This window comes from Otolemur garnettii, unplaced genomic scaffold, assembly GCF_000181295.1.
Source record: "Otolemur garnettii isolate 467f Iridium unplaced genomic scaffold, OtoGar3 scaffold00020, whole genome shotgun sequence".
NCBI lineage: Eukaryota > Metazoa > Chordata > Mammalia > Primates > Galagidae > Otolemur > Otolemur garnettii.
Genome location: NW_003852415.1, coordinates 7,395,937 through 7,414,617, shown reverse-complemented (window position 1 = coordinate 7,414,617; position 18,681 = coordinate 7,395,937). Strand labels below are relative to the sequence as shown.

Below are 18,681 nucleotides of genomic sequence, written 5' to 3'. Positions count from 1 at the left end.
TACAGGCGCCTGCCACAACACCCAGCTATTTTTTTGTTGTAGTTGTCATTGTTGTTTGGGGGGCCCGGGCTGGATTCGAATCTGCCAGCTCCCCTGTATGTGGCTGGTGCCCTAACCACTGAGATATAGGCACCCAACCTGGAGTGTATTCTTGAGTAACAACTTTGAGTAAGCAGCTTGAGGATAGATGCATATACATGGTTAGGGCTTTAAAAGAATTGTTTTATGTTCAACCTGGACATGAAATGGGCTTTACCTCAGTGTTGGCCAGAAAAAATATTTGAATGATTCTACTGTACCAAATTTGTGTGCTGATTATTTATGACTCTGTGTATGAGAGGTAGAGAGAAAGGTAAGAAGAGAGAAGGGGAAGTGAGAAAAGGATGAGAAGAAAGAACTTTTAAAAAGTTAGGTCCCTTAAAGGCTAGTAGAGGGAACCACTGGGAAAGGGATTTTTAAAGTGTAGGATTATTAGAATAGGGAACTCTTGTCAGTTAACATGACGGGGCTCTTCTTGAGGCAGCCAGGAAAGCTTTCACAGATAAGGTAAAGTTTGATTTTAGCCCAAGGAGGGAAAGGTCAGTAGCACTTTCAACAGAGTAGAAGAAAAGGACCATCTACATGTCTAATTTTATTTTTACTGCTTAGCTTTTCCAAAGTCCAGTTCTTTGTTGAGGTTTTCATTACGTCTTCGTGAATGAAACCACCTTCCCTGAGAGGTAAACAATTTTTTTTATCACGTTCCAGAATGAGTGCACGGCCTCAGATTCTACTTTTGGTTTTGTCATGAACGAGCTAATCTTAGGGAAGTCACTTACCCTTTCCAGATCTAAAAGCTTTGCCTAATCTTCTCTGTTCCCTTCCAGTTCTAAGAATTTGTGAATCTTTGTAACAAGACACTGAACCCTGGTATCAAGGAGATTTTTACATTTCACTGCTATAAATTATCCTTTGTGGTCCTGCAGGGAGTAAAATTACACTTTGGGCCAACACACTGGACTAATTTACTATCTGGAATTTGCTATAGAGGCTACTGGACCTTTAAAAAAACATTTAGAGCAGGGCTAGAGGGCGCGGCCCAGGGACTCCGGTGCCTGCTCATCCGGCTTCTTCCGGGAAAATGATCCGAAGTCGAGCGTATGGCATTCTGGGACTTGCAGTTTTCTTTTGAATTTTTCTCCCTCGGCAACTCCTTACTCTTGACTAGGATATGGACTACAACTCCCAGGGGGCCAAGCGGCAGCAGCGGGGTCCTGTACTCTCGCTGCGGCTAGGCGGCTAGTTCAAGTTGCCATAGCGGCAAGTCTGGGGTGTGCGGAGTCGGTTGCGCCGCAGCCTTTGGTCAGTTGCACCTTCTGGGTCACCGGTAGCCGCGGGAGCCGGGAGGAACCTCGGCAATGATCCGGCGTTGAGGACCTGGGGTCCTTTTCTGTCTCAGGTACCTACCCCCTCAGAGCCCCGCTTGCCCTCTCTCTCCCACTTCCCTATCTTAACCGTAGATGTTTTAGGTCACACTTCCCTTAGTCCCTCGGGTGGGGACACAGAGCTGCGCTGAGCTTTGGGCTGGGGCGGTGGATGGCTGGAGTGTGCCGCGGTGAGTGGAGACGGTGTACCTGGCGTCCCGAGGCCTCCCTTCCTTGGCAGGGGTGTCCACAGGCAGGTCCTGGTCCAGTTATCTAGTGAATTAGCCCTGTGTTGTCCTCCCTTTGGGAGCGGCTTGCCCTGCCGCTAGCATCTGTGAAGCTTTAGCTGTCAAGGAGATTGGAGTGGTTCTCTAGGTTCTCCAGAAAACCGTCAGACGTTTACATGCCTGTCCTGCTATGCAACTTGGTGTTTTTTGCACCTGTTTTGTAATCTCAGAAAGTTTGCTGTTTTCAGGAACGCTGTATATCAGTGACCTGTCTTTCCTGTGCGGTCATGGGAATTGCCTCAATCTTAGCTGTTAGCAGTCCCTTAATTGAATTATTTCTTAGGAATACTTAACGTTGAATCCCAGTTACATCTTCTGTTGGTTTGATGGAGCTAGTCTGTTAGCAGACATCTGGTATAACTTGATCAGGATTTTGCTTTGCCGTGTTGATTTATGTATTACGTAAAGCATCTAGCCCAGTGCCTGGTATTGTGCAAGTGCTCAGCATTTGTTTTTTATTTTTATTAATTATGCAGAGCGGTGTTATCTAATAGAAATACAGTGTGAGCTACATAGGCAATTTTATATTTTGTAGTACTTGTATTAAAAAAGTAGAAAGTGATAAAATTAATTTTAATAATTTTAATTTACTTAGCACAATATTTTAAACTTTTTTTTTTTTTTTGAGCCAGAGTCTTAACTCTGTGTCCCAGGGCAGAATGCTGTGGCATCATACCTCATAGCAACCTGAAACTCTTGGGCTCAAACAATCCTCTTGCTTCAGCCTCCCAAGTAGCTGGGACTACAGGCTCCACCACTACTCTCTGCTAATTTTTTATATTTTTAGTAGAGATGGGTCTTGCTCTCTTGCTCAGGCTCGGGCTGGTCTGGAATTCCTGAGCTCAGGAGATCCACCTGCCTTGGCCTCCCAGAGCGCTAGGATTACCCGTATGGCATGAGCCACCGTGCTGGCCTAAAAATTCATTTTATTTTCAGCATGTAGAAAATATAAAATTTGTTGAGATATTTTATATGTATTATTTTTAGAGAATAGTACTTAGTCTTCAAACTCTGGCCTGTGTTGTACATTTACAACACGTGCCAATTCGAGCTGAAGAGAAGGAGAACTCAGTAGCCATAAAGCTAGTGACTATTATTTTGCATAACACAAAGAGAAGATTAAAGCTTTGGCATTTCTTTTCACATTGGCACAGAAAAACTTGGTTGTGCCCTCAACTCATCTCATTGAGTGAAGGTTGCTGCTTTGTTATAAGAGTGTCTTATGCCTGTCTTCTCAGCAAGTCCTCTCTGCTGTTGTGTAACCTGGATCACTTTGAACTGCCACTTAACACTTTGCTTTCTTAACTTTTCCAGAATAGCTTTTTTTTTTCTGGAAATGGTTTATTAATATATTTCCAGATCTACTTTTTTGTGTGAACAACTACTAGTTCTGTGGATGACTCTCTATGGATTCTTAGCAGACTTCTTTGAATGCGGTCACAAAGAATTGAAAATATTTTTATCTGCAGCTCTTTCCTACAACCAAAGACATTTTATTTTTACTTATTTAATTGCAGTACTAAGTGTGGTACTTAGTGGGAAGCACTGGGCAGCTTATAAAATAACCATACTTCCTTTGGGAATGTGAGACTGCCTTAGCAATACAATTGGGTTACCACCTTCAGAGAGAAATGTTAATTTCGTTACCTTACTTAGTTTACTATTAGCCATGCTACTTTTGACTAGACTTGGGCTATAATTCACATTGCAGCGTGATCTAGTGAGCCCAGGGGATGACTAGGCATAGGTGGAAGTCAGCAGTGAGGAACATCCTGGCTGGGCTCTTGGATGAAATTATTCCAGTGAGAACACTTAGGTTTTTGGATGACCCTAGGGACATTTTCTCTGTTCTGTGATATGCTTTAATCTGTACATAATAATATTATTTTAAAAAGTTTAAAGTTGTAGGTATGTTTTACCCTCTTGTTTTATTTATTTGTAGGTGGTTTGGGGAAAGTGTAGGGCCAACCAAAGATCATCTACTTGTCTAGGCCTTTTGCCCTGAACCTCATGAAGAAATGATAGGAGGCAGACCTATGTTCCTAAGAAAAGCACTGAGCTCAGAGAGCAACACAGGGGTTTGGAGGTGTGCTTTGTAAGTATGTTTTCTTTCTGAGTTTCTGCAGTAACTAACCTTTGTATAATTATAGTGGAAAGGACTATGCTAACAAATAGACTTTTGGGTGCAAGGAGCCCTCTTCTGATATGTAGTGTGAAAATAACATAGGATGGTTGTGTAACAAAAATTCAGATGAGCAGAGTAAATAAGTTGAGGTAAGGTTTATAACCTTAAGAAAACCAGCGTGCAACTGTTTCTATTAAACATTTGAGAACCTATTTTGTCTCAGGTACTCTATTAGGCAGGTACCTTTTATAGGTATTATGTGTAATTTTTTAATTATGTTTATCTTCATTTTACAAATGATGCAGTTAGAGCTTCAGATAGGTGGTTTCATTGACTTGGGATTCTGGAGCCAAAAGAGTGATCTTTATCCCTAGGTCTTCTGACTCCAAAACTCATTCCTGCATTCTTGTTCAGGGGCCTAATTGCTATTTATAGTTGCCTTCTAATAGGATTCCATTTATACTCTGCATTTTTGTATAAGTGTACCATATATAGCACAGTTTATAGTTCTTTCTCAAAGTGTTCAAATAATTCTATTGTCTTTCTTTCTTTTTTTTTTTGTGGAGACTTTGTTGCCTTTGATAGAGTGCTGTGGCGTCATAGCTCACAGCAACCTCAAACTCTTGGGCTCAAGAGATTCTCTTGCCTCAGCCTCCCAAGTTGTTTTCCAGCAACACTCCCAAGGTGCCCGCCACAATGCATGGCTATTTTGAGAGACAAGGTCTTGCTCTGGCTCAGATTTTGTCTTGAACCTGTGAGCTCAGGCAACCCACCTGTCTCAGCCTCCCAAGTGCTGGGATTACAAGCGTGAACCAATGTGTCCGGCTTGTATTATCTTTCTTCACTTTTTTTTTTTTTTTTAAAAGAAAATATAATAGTTCTTGTATTATTACTGAGGTAAGAGATAGGGTTTCCAACTGAAATTTTGCCACATGGATATAAAATTCTGGACTTTTTTCTTTATACTTTTATATTGTAGTTTGATAGATAAAAGGCATTTAAAAATATAAAAATTTGAAAGAAACACACCAGGGCCTTGCAGTAACACTGTGTAGGATCTACGGTGTACAAAATACATAGAATTAAAGAACTTTGGAGGCCAGGCACAGTAGCTCATACCTGTAATTCCAGGATTTTGGGAGGCTGAGGCAGGAGGATCACTTGAGGGTAGCCTGGATAATAGAGCAAGTGAGACCCTGTGTCTAAAAAAAAAAAAAAAAAAAAGGAAAGAATTTTAGAGCTGGAGGATTCTGATAGGATAATCTGGTATTTGGTCCAAAAATTCTCAGTTACATAATCTGGACACATTTGGGAATAATATAAGACAATCTGGAGCATATTCACTATTATCCATGTAATCATGTCTTTGGGTTGATTCTAATGTGAAACAGTTTCAATGTTTCATACTATTCTGTAGTATGTTTCTCTTTTATTATAACAATATATTGTTACACGTTAGCAAATAAATTCTACCTTGTCTCTTAACTGCTATGTAGTACCTCAGTAATTAGATACATTTAACGTGTTCCTTATCAGTGGATATGTTTTTTTTTTATTTTTTACAACTATAAATCTGCAATGAAATTCTTACACATACATTTGCACACAAGATGTATACATCTTTTGTTTTCCTGGGATATTATCCATAGAAGTAGTATTTCTGTGGCACAGCATATGCACACTACTTATTTTTACTTACACTGTCAAGTTGTTTTCCAGCAAAGCTAATATATAGTTTTTATAGTTAATATTCTTACAAGTTGTAACCTTTTCAACCTGGATCGAGAGAGCTTTTTTTTTTTTTAATCTGATAAATATGAACATTTTATTATTTTACTTTGCCTTTCTTTAGTGAGATAAATTATGTTTATACTTTTTTTAGGGTCATTTGAATTTTGTGAATTGCCTGTGTATATATCCTTTGCACCTCTTTATACTGGAGTGTTCTTTTTCTTGTGTTTTATAAAGGGGTGATTAATTCTTTTGTGCCTATGTCATGCAATTAAAAAAAAATTTCCTTTGTTTTTTTTTTTGAGACAGAGTCTCACTTTGTCACCCTTGGTACAGTGCTATGGCATCCCAAGTAGCTGGGACTACAGGCACCAGCCACAGCGCCTGGCTGTTTTTTTTAGAGATGAGGTCTTTCTCTGGCTCAGGCTGGTCTTGAGTCTGTGAGCTCAGGCAAGCCACCCTCCTCAGCCTCCCAAGTGCTGAGATTATAGGCATAAGCCACTATGCCCAGCTCCATTAGTTTTTTTTTTTTTTTTTTGAGACAGAGCCTCAAGCTATCCCCCTGGGTAGAGTGCTGTAGCATCACAGCTCACAGCAACCTCCAGCTCCTGGGCTCAAGTGAGTCTCCTGCCTCTGCCTCCCAAGTAGCTGGGACCACAGGTGCCCGCCACAACGCCTGGCTATTTTTTGGTTGCAGCTGTCATTGTTGTTTGGCGGGCCGGGCTGGATTCGAACCCGCCACCTTAGGTGTATGTGGCTGACGCCTTAGCCACTTGAGCCACAGGCGTCGAGCCAGTTTTTAAACCTTGTTTCTGATATCCTGTTATAAATAATTATAAATGACTGTAAGAGGCTTATCAGGCCTTTATCAGATGTATACTCTTCTCTGAAATTCTCCTAACATAGATCTTTACAATGCTGGTAATTGCAGTGTTTGAGAGATGGGAGTATTTGTGGTTACATGAATTCATTTAGCTAATGAACATTTATAATCTACTCTGTGTATAAGATTTGTCATGAACAGGTGTTTGTGAATGAATGAATGAGTGCTTGTGAATGAGTGAGCTCACGGATGAATGGATAAGTTTGAATTAAACCTCAGTCTGAGGTAAGTTCTTTTGAATGAAGAGACATCAAGAGTGACGTGAAGTCTGATTATTATCTTATAGAATGAACAGATAGACAATTTTATAGATTACAGAATGAAGAAAAAGCTTGATGATGGGAGAGCAAAGGCTTTAAAAATAGCAAAAATGGGTTTCGAATGAACAGCGATTAGTAAATTGAAATAGTACAGAGAATGGACCTAGATGATAAAGAGTCTAGGTAATATGGAATTCAGAGCTTTGTAGTACAAATAAGTAATAATTGAGGAATGCAGTTAGCTATAAATGATGATCGTAAATTAAAATGGCTCACATTAACTCAAATTAATGAGCTGACCTCCTAGGTTTGATTCAGTTATTAAGTTTTAACACATGTATTAGAATGAATTTGAAATGTTTACTGAGTTTACTCTGTAAGAGACGTTATCAAGTATTCATATTTATATTATTTTGCTGCTCAATTCATATTGTTTGAAGACTTAAGATAATTAGGTTATTTGGCACAAAAATTTCTTTATCTAGCAATTATTTAGCTTGTTCTTGCTGTTTGTAAAGCCCTGTACATTCACATTTGTTTCTGGATTAATCAGGATAATAGAGAAAATTGAATTCATTTTGAAATTTTCCAGCTACATGCCAGGCACATGAGATACAACCATGAGCAAAACAAACACACTCTCTGATGAGATTTAGAGCGTAGGGGGAAACCAAGAGCCACTTGGCAATCTATTGGTTGTGATTAGGTGGTGTCTGGGGTGGTGTCCACACAGCAGAGGGCTTATGGTCTAGAATGGGGCAGTAAAGGAAGGCTTTCCAGGGTAAGTTTCCTCTGAATCAAGACTTACAGGAAAAGCAGGAGTTTGTCAAGGGGAAAGGAATGAAAAGGATATTTCTTATTCCAGGTGGTGGTTCCAACATAGGCTTAAGAGGAGATGAGTATGAACTATTTGAGGAATGGAAAAAAGAAATTCATGGCAGCAATGATTACATTTCATGAACTTGTTTAATAAGTGTCTTGCTACACTTACAGAGCTGTAAGAATGCAGAGAGAGGAAAGATCACTTCTGAATGGAGATTGAAAACTTCACCGAGATTGTATTATTTAGGCTATGCCTGGAAGGATAAGTCAAATTTAAACAGGTGGTAACGGTAGGCAGGAGAAGGCATTCCAACCTTAATGAGGGGTGGGAGTGAGAGGAGAATCGCTGGTGTTAACAGCTCGGGAATGGAGGACATACATTTTCCCTGGTCTTTTGGTTGAAGAAAAAGGTGGCTTCAAAGTTGGTCTTGAATTCCTGATTCAAAACCTAGACTAAATCACGTGGGCAGTAGAGTATCAGTGAAAGCTGGAGTGGATAGGAAGCCATTTTGGTGGCTGGGAATGAGCTGAGAGAAGTCCTGAGTTATGACTGGTACCAATGGGCAATGAGAAGTGGTGGATGGTAGGAATCTGGGCCTTGGAGAAAGGTTAAGACCAGCATTTGGTAGTTGTGGCCTCTTTTCTCGTGGTATATATATAGTGAGGACGACAGTATTGACCTTGTAGGATTATTGTAGTATAGCAATCTATGTTGCTCAAGCACTAGTTATCCAGAAGTGGTAGTATTTTTTTTTTTGAGGATTTTTAGAGTTGGAACTCTATGTTCTTCTGGTAATTCAGTTTTTAAATGTAATTGTCTTTAATGGGACTGAACTGTATTTTATTATGATTCAATTCTTTTCTACTGTTGTGTATTTTAAATTTTAATTTATACATTTAAAACATTCTGGGAAAGGGTTCATGATATAGTCAAGGATAAGAATTTTTAAAAAAACTTTAGAAATTTTTATTATATTTTGGAAAGGATATACAATAATTTTTCTACTCATAAAATTAAGAATAAAAACAGAACTCAGTAAACATATCAATACGTATAAAAACAATGTATTCCAACATTTTGTTACATAAGACTTAAGGGAAAGATTTAAGGATGGCAAGTAAAAGAAGAGAAGAGGAGGAAAGAAATACAGGGTTTTAGGAAGAGTGGGAGGAAAAGTAAATTAGAAAATGCATATATATACCAAAAAGAGAATACCTTATTATTATTATTTTTTTTAAATAAAGTGTTAGGATGTGGTTTCTGGAAAAAAAGGAATAATTTTATGCTTGAAAGAAATTGTAATTATTCTTAATAAGAGAAAAGATTATTTTAAAGGCATGTTAAACTAGCTATAAAAAGTTATATTTACAGCACATTTACATATTTAATACTTTATTATCTTATATCCATTATATGAACCTTTGGTTCTGAGTAAATAGGTATGTAAAGAATACTCTCACTTCAGATGTGTTTTTGAAGAGAGGGCGGGAGAGATGGATCATGAGAAATAAGGCAGGGAAAGACAAAGGAAATCTTTTGGTGATTGGATGGTATATTTGGCATTTGCACAATTCTTTTGCATCTAAGAATGCGGTGGAAAAAAGTACTAGCTTAGTTTAGAGATAGGAGGTTTGGGTTCTAGTTCTGTTTTTGCGATTTTTTAGCAAAGCCGTCTTGGGCAAGTAATTTACTCAGTGTGCTCCCCAGATGCCCATTTCAGAAACTTACATCATGCAACAGATTTTGTCTGTAAAGCTTCACTTTCCTTTAGTAGCCAAAGTAAAATTGTTATTTTATCAACTTTTCAGCATTGAAATAAAGATCAAATGACAATCTATTAATGAAAATACTTTGTAAGCTACAAAACAATATGCAAATTTAAGGTGTAAATGACAAAAATATTTCCTTCTTAATATTATCAGTATTGTTTTGTTCACTAGGAAAGTTAAGGAAGTTTTCTTTAAAAACTAGGAGGAAGAAAACAAGTATGCTTTATGATATGCTGAGGAAACAACTTGTTTCTTATGAAAAACTGAAATTGTTATGAGGAACAAATAAATTGCCCTGACTACTATTAATGATTGTTTTGCACTTTTTCCTCAAAAACTCCTAGTTTATCATTTGTTATATCAAGTGTTACATCCTAACTTGGATCTGTCTTTTTCTTCCACATTGGAAGACTATCAATATCTCTGAATTTTTTTTTTTTTTTTTGAGACAGAGTTACCATGTTGCCCTTGGTGGAGTACTGTGGCGTCACAGCTCACAGCAACCTCAAACTCTTGGGCTTAAGCAATTCTCTTGCCTCAGCCTCCCAAGAGCTGGGATACAGGCGCCTGCCACAATGCCTGCTTACATTTTTGTTTCAGTCGTCATTGCTGTTTAGCTGGCCCAGGCCAGGTTCAAACCCGCCAGCCTCCGTGCTTGTGGCCGGTGCTGGGACCACTGTGCTACAGGCACCGAGCCAGTATCTCTGAATTTCAACTAGTTTTCTTAAGGAGAGTAGGGTTGAGAGGAAACTTTAGGAAATTAACTATTTTCTGAACCATACCAAATGATTAGTAAACTACAGATGCTCCTTGACATATGATGGAGTTTCATCCAAAAGTACTGTAAGTTGAAAGTGCACTTAATACCCCTAATCTACAGAACATCATCCGTTGGTCTAGCCTACTCTAAACATTCTGAGAACACATACACTAGCCTACAGTTGGCAGAATCATCTAAATAAAGCCTGTTTTATAATAAAATATTGAATGTCTTATTTAATTAAATGAATACTGTACTGAAAGTGAAGAACAAAATGGTTTTTATGGATTCTTGAAATATGGTTTCCACTAAATGCATATTTCTTTCACATTGTTTAAAGTTGAAAAATTGTTAAATCAAACCATCCTAAGTTAAGGACCATCTGTATATGTTATCCATCATCCTTTGCTGCACAACACGTAAAAAACTTTGGAGGCATACAACGATAAACTTTTTCTATTTTTGGTTTATTGTTTTATTGATATATATTATTTGTACATATTTTTGGGTACATATGATATTTTGTTACATGCATAGAATATAATAAAATATTTAGTTCATTGCTTGTGTGAAGTGTGAGCTGAGCTGTCTGCTGATCACGGCTAGGCTCTTTCACTTGTGTGGGGTCACCTGACTGATCTGCTGGTCTGAACTGGAAGACACTGCGGTGTCCATGTATTCTGCCTCTTCCACAGGCTAGCCTGAGCATGTCCTCATACCCAAGAAGAGTTGCAGGAGAGCAAGCTGGAAAAGATGGAAGAGTTATAGGAAAGCAAGTTCCAGTGCATGATCCTATTTCAAGCCTTAGCTTGTGCTGTGTCAGCAGCTAAAATCCTATTGGCTAAAGCAAGTCCTGTAGCTAAGCCCAGAACCAGAGGCCCAAGCAGGTGTACATCTAGGGAGGGGGAAGAATTTGGGCCAAATTCATACTCTTTCCCCCCAGAATTTAGTTTCTGACATGCACAATAATGGGAACACTGTACATAGTTTGCTTAAACTCAAGCCGTTTTGCACAGTAGCAGTATCTTGTTCAGGTTTTATAATCTATAGGCATGGACACTATACAGGTTCTATCAGTGCATCATTTTTTCTGTTCTGTCTTACTTGATTTCCCTTCTATTCTGTAGAGGAGACTATAACTTAGGTATTTAACCCTGATTAATTCTTTGCAACTGAACTGCTCATTTTCAGCTGGCGAGGCTGGTAAACTTCCTCTGTCTTGGTTCTTTATTCAGAATAGGATTGTATACTTAGCTACCAAGAGGGCCCATTAGGTAACACACTGTGAAGCAGGTCTGGTGGAGATGGGGATAAACTGGAAGGTGTGTGTCCAGCCATCGGGAAGACCCTATTTACATCCGTGTTACCATAGGAAAATTTGTCTTTACCTTTGCCAGATCTTTAAAGTTGTCAAGAGAAGTTGTATATCAGAATTTTTAAGTGAAGTCTTCCTGTTTTTACATTAAAGTTATAAAATAACAGGGTGAGTATGATTTTTAAATACATGTTGGTTGGCTGGTTTGTTCAGTAGTTCTCAAGTTTTCATTGTCTAATTTAAACAAAATAGTGTCATTGCAAACTTGGGGGTTCACCTCCATCTTTGTCCATGCTTATTTCTTGTTCAATCTGAGGCAGTTTGGACAATTAATAGAGGCTGTCTACACTCTCATAAAACTTAATTCTTATCTGTTATTTTGAGAATATTGTGTGTGTTTGTTGGTTTGTTTTTTGAGACAGAGTCTCACTGTGTTGTCCTTGAGAGAGTGCATCACAGCTCACAGCAACCTTAAACTCTTGGGCTTAAGTGATTCTCTTGCCTCAGTCTCCTGAGTAGCTGAGACTACAGGTGCCTGCCACAACACCCAGCTATTTTTTGGTTGCAGTTGTCATTGTTGTTTAACAGGCCTAGGCCAGGCTTGAACCTGCTAGCCTCAGTGTATGTGGCTGGTGCCCTACTCAACTGAGCTACGGGTGCTGAGCCTGTGTTTGTTTTTATCTGCAAATGCAGGAGTGCATTTCCAGTGCTCACCTGCATGAAATAAATTGATCTCAGGGATTAGCATTCATTTCTCTGTAAACTACCTAACAGACTAACTTCTTGTCTCCCTTACTCTCTTTTCTTGTCGCCCTTTCTCTCTTTTCTTTCCTCCCTCCCTCCCTTCCTTCTTCTCTCTCTCGTTCGTTCTTTTTTTCTTACTTTTCTTGAGTTTTTATCTTTTATGTTGGCATTTTATGCTTTTTATTTAATTTTGTAAACTGCCTCATTTATTTTAGAAGTATTGTGTATGTATAACTCTGAAATAGCTGTGTCATTCAGCTGTGAGACAGGGTGGGGGTTATTAAGTAACTTTATACTCTTTTGAAACTGTACTGACTTTTTATAAGTGGCACATAAATATAGTAGAACTTCTGTCAGTTGACCACCCAAGGGACTGTAACAAACTGATTAACATATCGAGGTGGTCGACATAAGGAACTTCTATTGAGTACATGTGGTGCATGTCTAGTCTATAAAAATTAGGTCAACTTAAGGAGGTGGTCAACTATGGAGGTTCCACTGAAGAATCATCTGCAGCCTCTGGTTCTTTTCATCACGTCTGTGTAAGCCGTCATTCTGTGTGCTGCCTGGCCTTTCCAGAACATGTACCTGCACACTCCCTGCTTTGCGGACACTGGTCCATGTGGTTCTGCTCTCTTATGCCGAGGTGCTTGGGGCTGAGCCTGCTAGGTCTTTCTTATGGAGTAGATGGAGTAGAGAGGGGTGTGTGTGTGTGTGTGTGTGTGTGTGTAAGGAACTTTATTTCTTCTAAATTTGGGCAAATTAACTTTTGGAAGCTCAGTTTCCTTACCTGTTTGTGGAACCGTTGTTGGGGTTAAATTAGTTAATACATGTAAAATGCTCAGAACAGGGCCTGACCCTGAGTCAGGACCCTGTAAGTATTAGTTATGAGTAGTATTGCTTATTTTGGCTTGTACCATGATGGCCACTACAACCATTATTATTATATATATTTTTAAAAACATAATTTCTCTTTGACTCAAGCAAGGTACTGGGTGTTCCTTTTTTGGGGACTCAGAGCCTTGATTATATCAATAAGCCCTCCATTCTTATCAGCTCGTTTTGCTTTCAGGGAGGAGTACCTTAACTCACTGTTACACCTGTTTTTGCCTTCTCTTGGCTGGCTGGCATTTACATGTAACAGTGTACTGATCAAAAGTTTGGGTTTTGGAGACAGATGCTTTACCTGAATTTGAATTCTGGCTTTGCGACTTACTAAGTTACTTTACTCCTATTAGTTTTCTTTTTTATAAAGTGGGGATAATATTATGAGGATAAAATGGATTAAGTGAAATAGTGCATATAAAGCATTTAGTATAGCAATTAGACCGTAGAAAACTGTCAGTCAATAGCAATTACTCTTTCAATAAAGTTGAACATTATTATGCCTTTGTATAAAAATAAACGAGTGGTATAGTACCATTTACATTCTCACAATTTCACAAAGCAATTAAAAAATTTCTTTTTTGGCTTGACTTATGTGTTGTATGTTTCTGGTTGTCAGTTCTCCTATATATAATATTTCGAGGTTGCTTTAAAATTATGGTTTGAATCCTAGGCCTTTCTAGCTACTTAACTCTGGGAGCCTTGGTTTCTTTGTTTGCAACAAAGGGAATACTTTATTCATTTAACAAATCTAAATTTTGAATTTGCAAGATCATGTCCCAGGGCTGAGAATAGAAAAATGAACAAGATACAGTCTCTGCCTTAAGGGATGTGAAAAATCCTGTCTTGTTAGATTGGCCTGAGGTTAAACCAACCTGTACTGAGCTACTTTACTATAAGCAAAGTACGTGTCACACCTAAGTGCTCACTATGTGGTAGGTCCTGCATTTGTACCTCTGTTGTTCTGATTTCCAGCAATAATGCGCTCCAGTTATTAAATTCAGTATGTTTCTACTTTATCAATGTTTCTAAAAAACCTTTGCTATTAATTTTAAAGTCTGCTCATTAAACTTCTACCAAAGCACTATCTTTGAATTTGTAGGGAAGAACATTATTATCTTCTCTCTGACCCTTAAAATTGTGATAGAGTTTGCTGAGCATCTGGTGATACACTTTGAGATGTTTTAGGATAAAAGCTATTATTCGTCTAACTCATGAAGACAGGAAGCTGGAAAGCTAGACACTAACTCCATAGGGTAGGGAACATATGTCCAGTCTGTACACTTCTTAGTGTCGGTCCTCAGCCAGTGTTACACAGGCCTCTACACAGTCAGTGTGTGCTCGTATGGACCCTAATTGAAGGTAGTTCTTGTATGAAGTCTGACATCTGGTTTTTTGTATCTTGGACCAGTCTGGTATCAGAATCCCAAATATTTTGTAAATATTCCTTTCTAGGTACTATTCCGTCTCTTTCTTCACATTTCCAGACTTCTTCATAGAATGATTTATACCTAGTACCTCTGCTTCTTTACTTCTCATTTACGTTACAACTTGGCATTGTCCTTACCTACATTGTTTTGCTGAGACTGCTTTTTTTTTTTTTTTTAATTGAATGGTAACTATGTACATTGATGCACTTCTGGGGTACAGTGTGGGGTTTTCACACATAATCCGAAATAGTTCCATCAAACTGGTTAACATAGCCTTCGTGTTATTTTCTTAGTTATTGTTTTAAAATGTTCACATTCTACTCTTAGAAAGATTCACTTGTACCCTTGTAAGATAAACCTCAGAAGTGACCCCTCCAATCCCCCTCCCTCCACCTGTTCTCCCTCCCCTCTCTCTCCGCCCTCCCTGTATTGTTAGGCCGTTATTAGGTTATAGCTTTCATATAAAAGGTTTAAATTAATTTCATAATAGGGGTGTGTACATTGGATACTTTTTCTTCCATTCTTGTGATACTTTGCTAAGAGGAATATTCTCCAGCTCCATCTATGTGAACATGAAGGGCGTAAAGTCTCCATCTTTCTTTATGGCTGCATAGTATTCCATGGTGTACATATACCACAGTTTGTTGATCCTTTCATGGATTGATGGGCACTTGGGCTTCTTCCATGACCTAGCAATTATGAATTGGGCTGCAATAAACATTCTGATACAAATATCTTTGTTGTAATGTGATTTTTGGTCGTCTGGGAATATACCTAACAAAGGAATTGCTGGGTCAAAAGGCAGGTCTATTTTTAGTTCTCTAAGTGTTCTCCAGATGTCTTTCCAAAAGGAACGTGTTAGTTTACATTCCCACCAGCAGTGTAGGAGTGTTCCCTTTTCTCCACATCCACGCCAGCATCTCTGGTTTTGGGATTTTGTGATATGGGCTAATCTCACTGGAGTTAGATGATATCTCAAAGTAGTTTTGATTTGCATTTCTCTGATGATTAAGGATGGTGAGCATTTTTTCATATGTCTGTAGGCTGTGTGCTTGTCTTCTTCAGGGAAATTTCTCTTCAAGTCCCTTGCCCACCCTGAGATGGGATCACTCGTTTTCTTCTTGCTAATATGTTTAAGTTCTCTATGGATTCTGGTTATTAAACCTTCGTCAGAGACACAACCTGCGAAAATCTTCTCCCATTCTGAGGGCTGTCTGCTTGCGTTTTTCTTTTCTTTTGACAATAGTAGGGTTACTTTTTAAAAAAGCAATCCATACTCTGTGAAACCATAGCATGAAAATCAGGTGAGGATGGAATTGTCCCAGGAGAAGGATGGAAGAGCTCTGTTTATTTGGACCCTCTCTGGTTTTTTTAAAAATTGAATTTTACAGTATTTCTTTTTTTAATTGACACATAATTGAACAAACATTTATGAGGTACATAGTGTTGTTTTGATAAATATAATGTATGGTGATCAGATCAGAGTAATTAGTCATCTGTCAAATCATCTCAGACATTTATTTCTGTGTAGTGGGAAGATTCAATATCCTCCTTCTAGTGATTTGAGTTAATTATAGTCATCCTGCAGTGGTATAGAACACTAGAATTTATTCCTCTTATCTAGCTGTCATTTTGTGTTCTTTAATAAATTCCTCCCCTCTTCCCTCTTACTCTTCTCAGCTTCTAGTATCTTCTGTTCTACTTTTTAGTTGTATGAGATTAACTTTTTTTAGCTTCTCCCTGTCAGTGAGAACATGTGGCATTTACCTTTTTCTTCCTGCTTACTTCACTTAATGTACGGAGCTCTGTTTCCATGAATGACTGATTTCCTTCCTTTTTCTGGCTGAATAGTATTACATTGTATGTATACCACATTTTCTTTATCCATTCATTGGTTGTTGGATACCTGGGTTGATTTCAGTGATACAAAAAACATGGGAGTAGAGATGTCTCTTAATATATTGATTTCCTTTCATTCAGATAATGCCCAGTATTGGGATTTTTGGACCATATTGTAGTTCTAGTCATAATTGTCTGAGGAACCTCCATACTGTTCTCCATAATGGAGAACCTTCCCCCAACAATGTATGAATGTTCTCATTTCTTCATCTCTTTCAACACACAGCATAGTACTGGGATAAAAATAGGCATGTAGACCAATGCAACAGAATAGAGAACCCAGAAATAAATCCATGTATTCACAGCCAACTGATTTTTGACAGAAGCACTAAGAATACTCATTGGGTAAAGAACAGTCCCTTAAATTAATCATGCAGGAAAACTAGATATCCATATGCAGAAGAGTGAAACTAGATCCCCACTTCTCACCCTATATAAAAGTCAATTCAAAATAGACCAAGTTCCTAAATACTATAAAACTACTAGAAGAAAACACAGGGGAAGTGCTTCAGGACATTGGTCTGGGCAAAGATTTTATGAGTAAGATTTCAAAGGCATTGGCAACAGAAGCAAAAGTAAACAATTGGGATTATGTCAAACTAAAAAGCTTCTGTACAAAATGGAAGCAATCAACAGAGTGAAAAGACAACCTACAGAATGGGAGGAAATGTTTGCAAAGTACTCGTCCAACAAGGGATTAATGTCTAGACTATGCAAGGAACTGAAACATCTCACCAGCAAAAAAAGCAATCTAATTAAAAATGGGCCAATTATCTGAAAAGACATTTCTCAAAAAAAGACATATATAAATGACCAGGAAATATATGAAATAATGCTAAACATCACTAATTATCAGGGAAATGCAAATCAAACTCACAATGAGGTATCATCTGAGACATTTTTCAACGAGCTCCTGTTTCTTTCTCTCGACTCCCTGTCGAACTTCTATTCCTCCTTCAAAATGAATGGAAGAATCCTGACCTGACTTCCTGAGATTTTGTTGTATTACCTAGCTCACTATATATGAATCTTAACCGTGCAAATCTTAATCTCCCATCAAGGAATAAAATTTATTTTCGTTCATCTTTCATTTCTAATATAGTGAATGGATCTGAAAGAATGGATCTGTTTTAAGTGTCTGCTTGTGTTCCCTGTGTATTAGTTTATTAACCAACTTAACAGATAACTGGCTGATGGACTGGATGGTTGCTTTTGATGTTATAATCTCATATGAATTAAAAGGGTGTCAGATGAAGTTACAGACGAGCACTGATGAAGAAGATGGGTCCAACTGATAATTGTTTCAACATGGTAATGTCTGCTAGTTTGTTAACTTTTTAACTTGGAGGGTGCAGCAAAGCTCAAGTCCCACAACTGTTGAAATGGTGAGAAATACATTCTAAAATTTTAACTTGTTTAAAGATAAAGCTTAAAATACACTCCCCATCTCCCCTCACCCCTCTAAATATCAACATCATTACCTTGAACTTGTCTTTGAGGGCAGGGATGGCCGAGGCACCTGGAGGCCTCTGAAGCAATCACCTACTTAACATGCACTAGCGGGTCTTGGTGAAATATCACCCCTGATGCCGGGTGCTTATCTTTTATGGAACAGCTTGCAAATCCTAATTGTTTTAAACTGGCTCTGAGGAAAAGAGATTTGAGAATCAATAAATTATAGCTCTCATACATACAAATGTGCGTCATTATAATGAAGACAATCTGATGGCTCTTTAGGTCAAATAACAAAAGAGGTGGACTTGGGTTTGTAAAGGCTCATTGCCAGTCCTCTCATTACAAGGTCTGAATGCAGTTTTACTCTCTGGTTGCTGTGTTTAGATTCATACACGGGCATTTGTTTTAGATGGATAGAGTCTCTGTGAGAGTGCATTGAGGAGGGTTCATTACCCGTTTGGGTGGCCATATGTCTTCTTTATAAGGTTCATTAAGGCAGAGGCAACAATATTTATGCTTTTAAATACTGATATGCCAAGAACAGCTAAGTAAACTATTGTAAGAATTGTAACATCTGTTTTTCAGACCCAGAGCTTTCTCTGAGATTCCAGGGACTTTCACCCAAGGTCACTCGTCTTAGTCCCCTCTAGAGTCTTGGGAAAGCTCAGAATATGAAAAGCAGGCAGCATGAATATTGCTTTCTTGAGTCAATGAGAAGTTGTCTTGTACTCCTGCAGGTGGTAGTAACCTGCAGAAGAGTTTTACTACTTTTTTTCCTAATTGAAGAAAATAGTTTTCTCATCTTTATTTTTTTTATTTTTATTTTTTTTTTTGAGACAGAGCCTCAAGCTGTCCCCCTGGGTAGAGTGCCGTGGCATTACAGCTCACAGCAACCTCCAACTCCTGGGCTCA

General features: G+C 38.3%; 1 protein-coding gene across 1 annotated transcript in view; it reads left to right on the top strand.

The window, feature by feature from the left end:
- The first annotated feature begins 1,381 nt into the window (after nucleotides 1–1,381).
- Nucleotides 1,382–18,681, top strand: part of CEP128 (centrosomal protein 128) — a 386,614-nt gene continuing 369,314 nt past the window's right edge. Inside the window, exon 1 of the mRNA XM_023511493.1 lies at nucleotides 1,382–1,438. The gene's annotated coding sequence lies outside the window, so the exon portion shown is untranslated. The remainder of the gene's footprint in view (nucleotides 1,439–18,681) is intronic.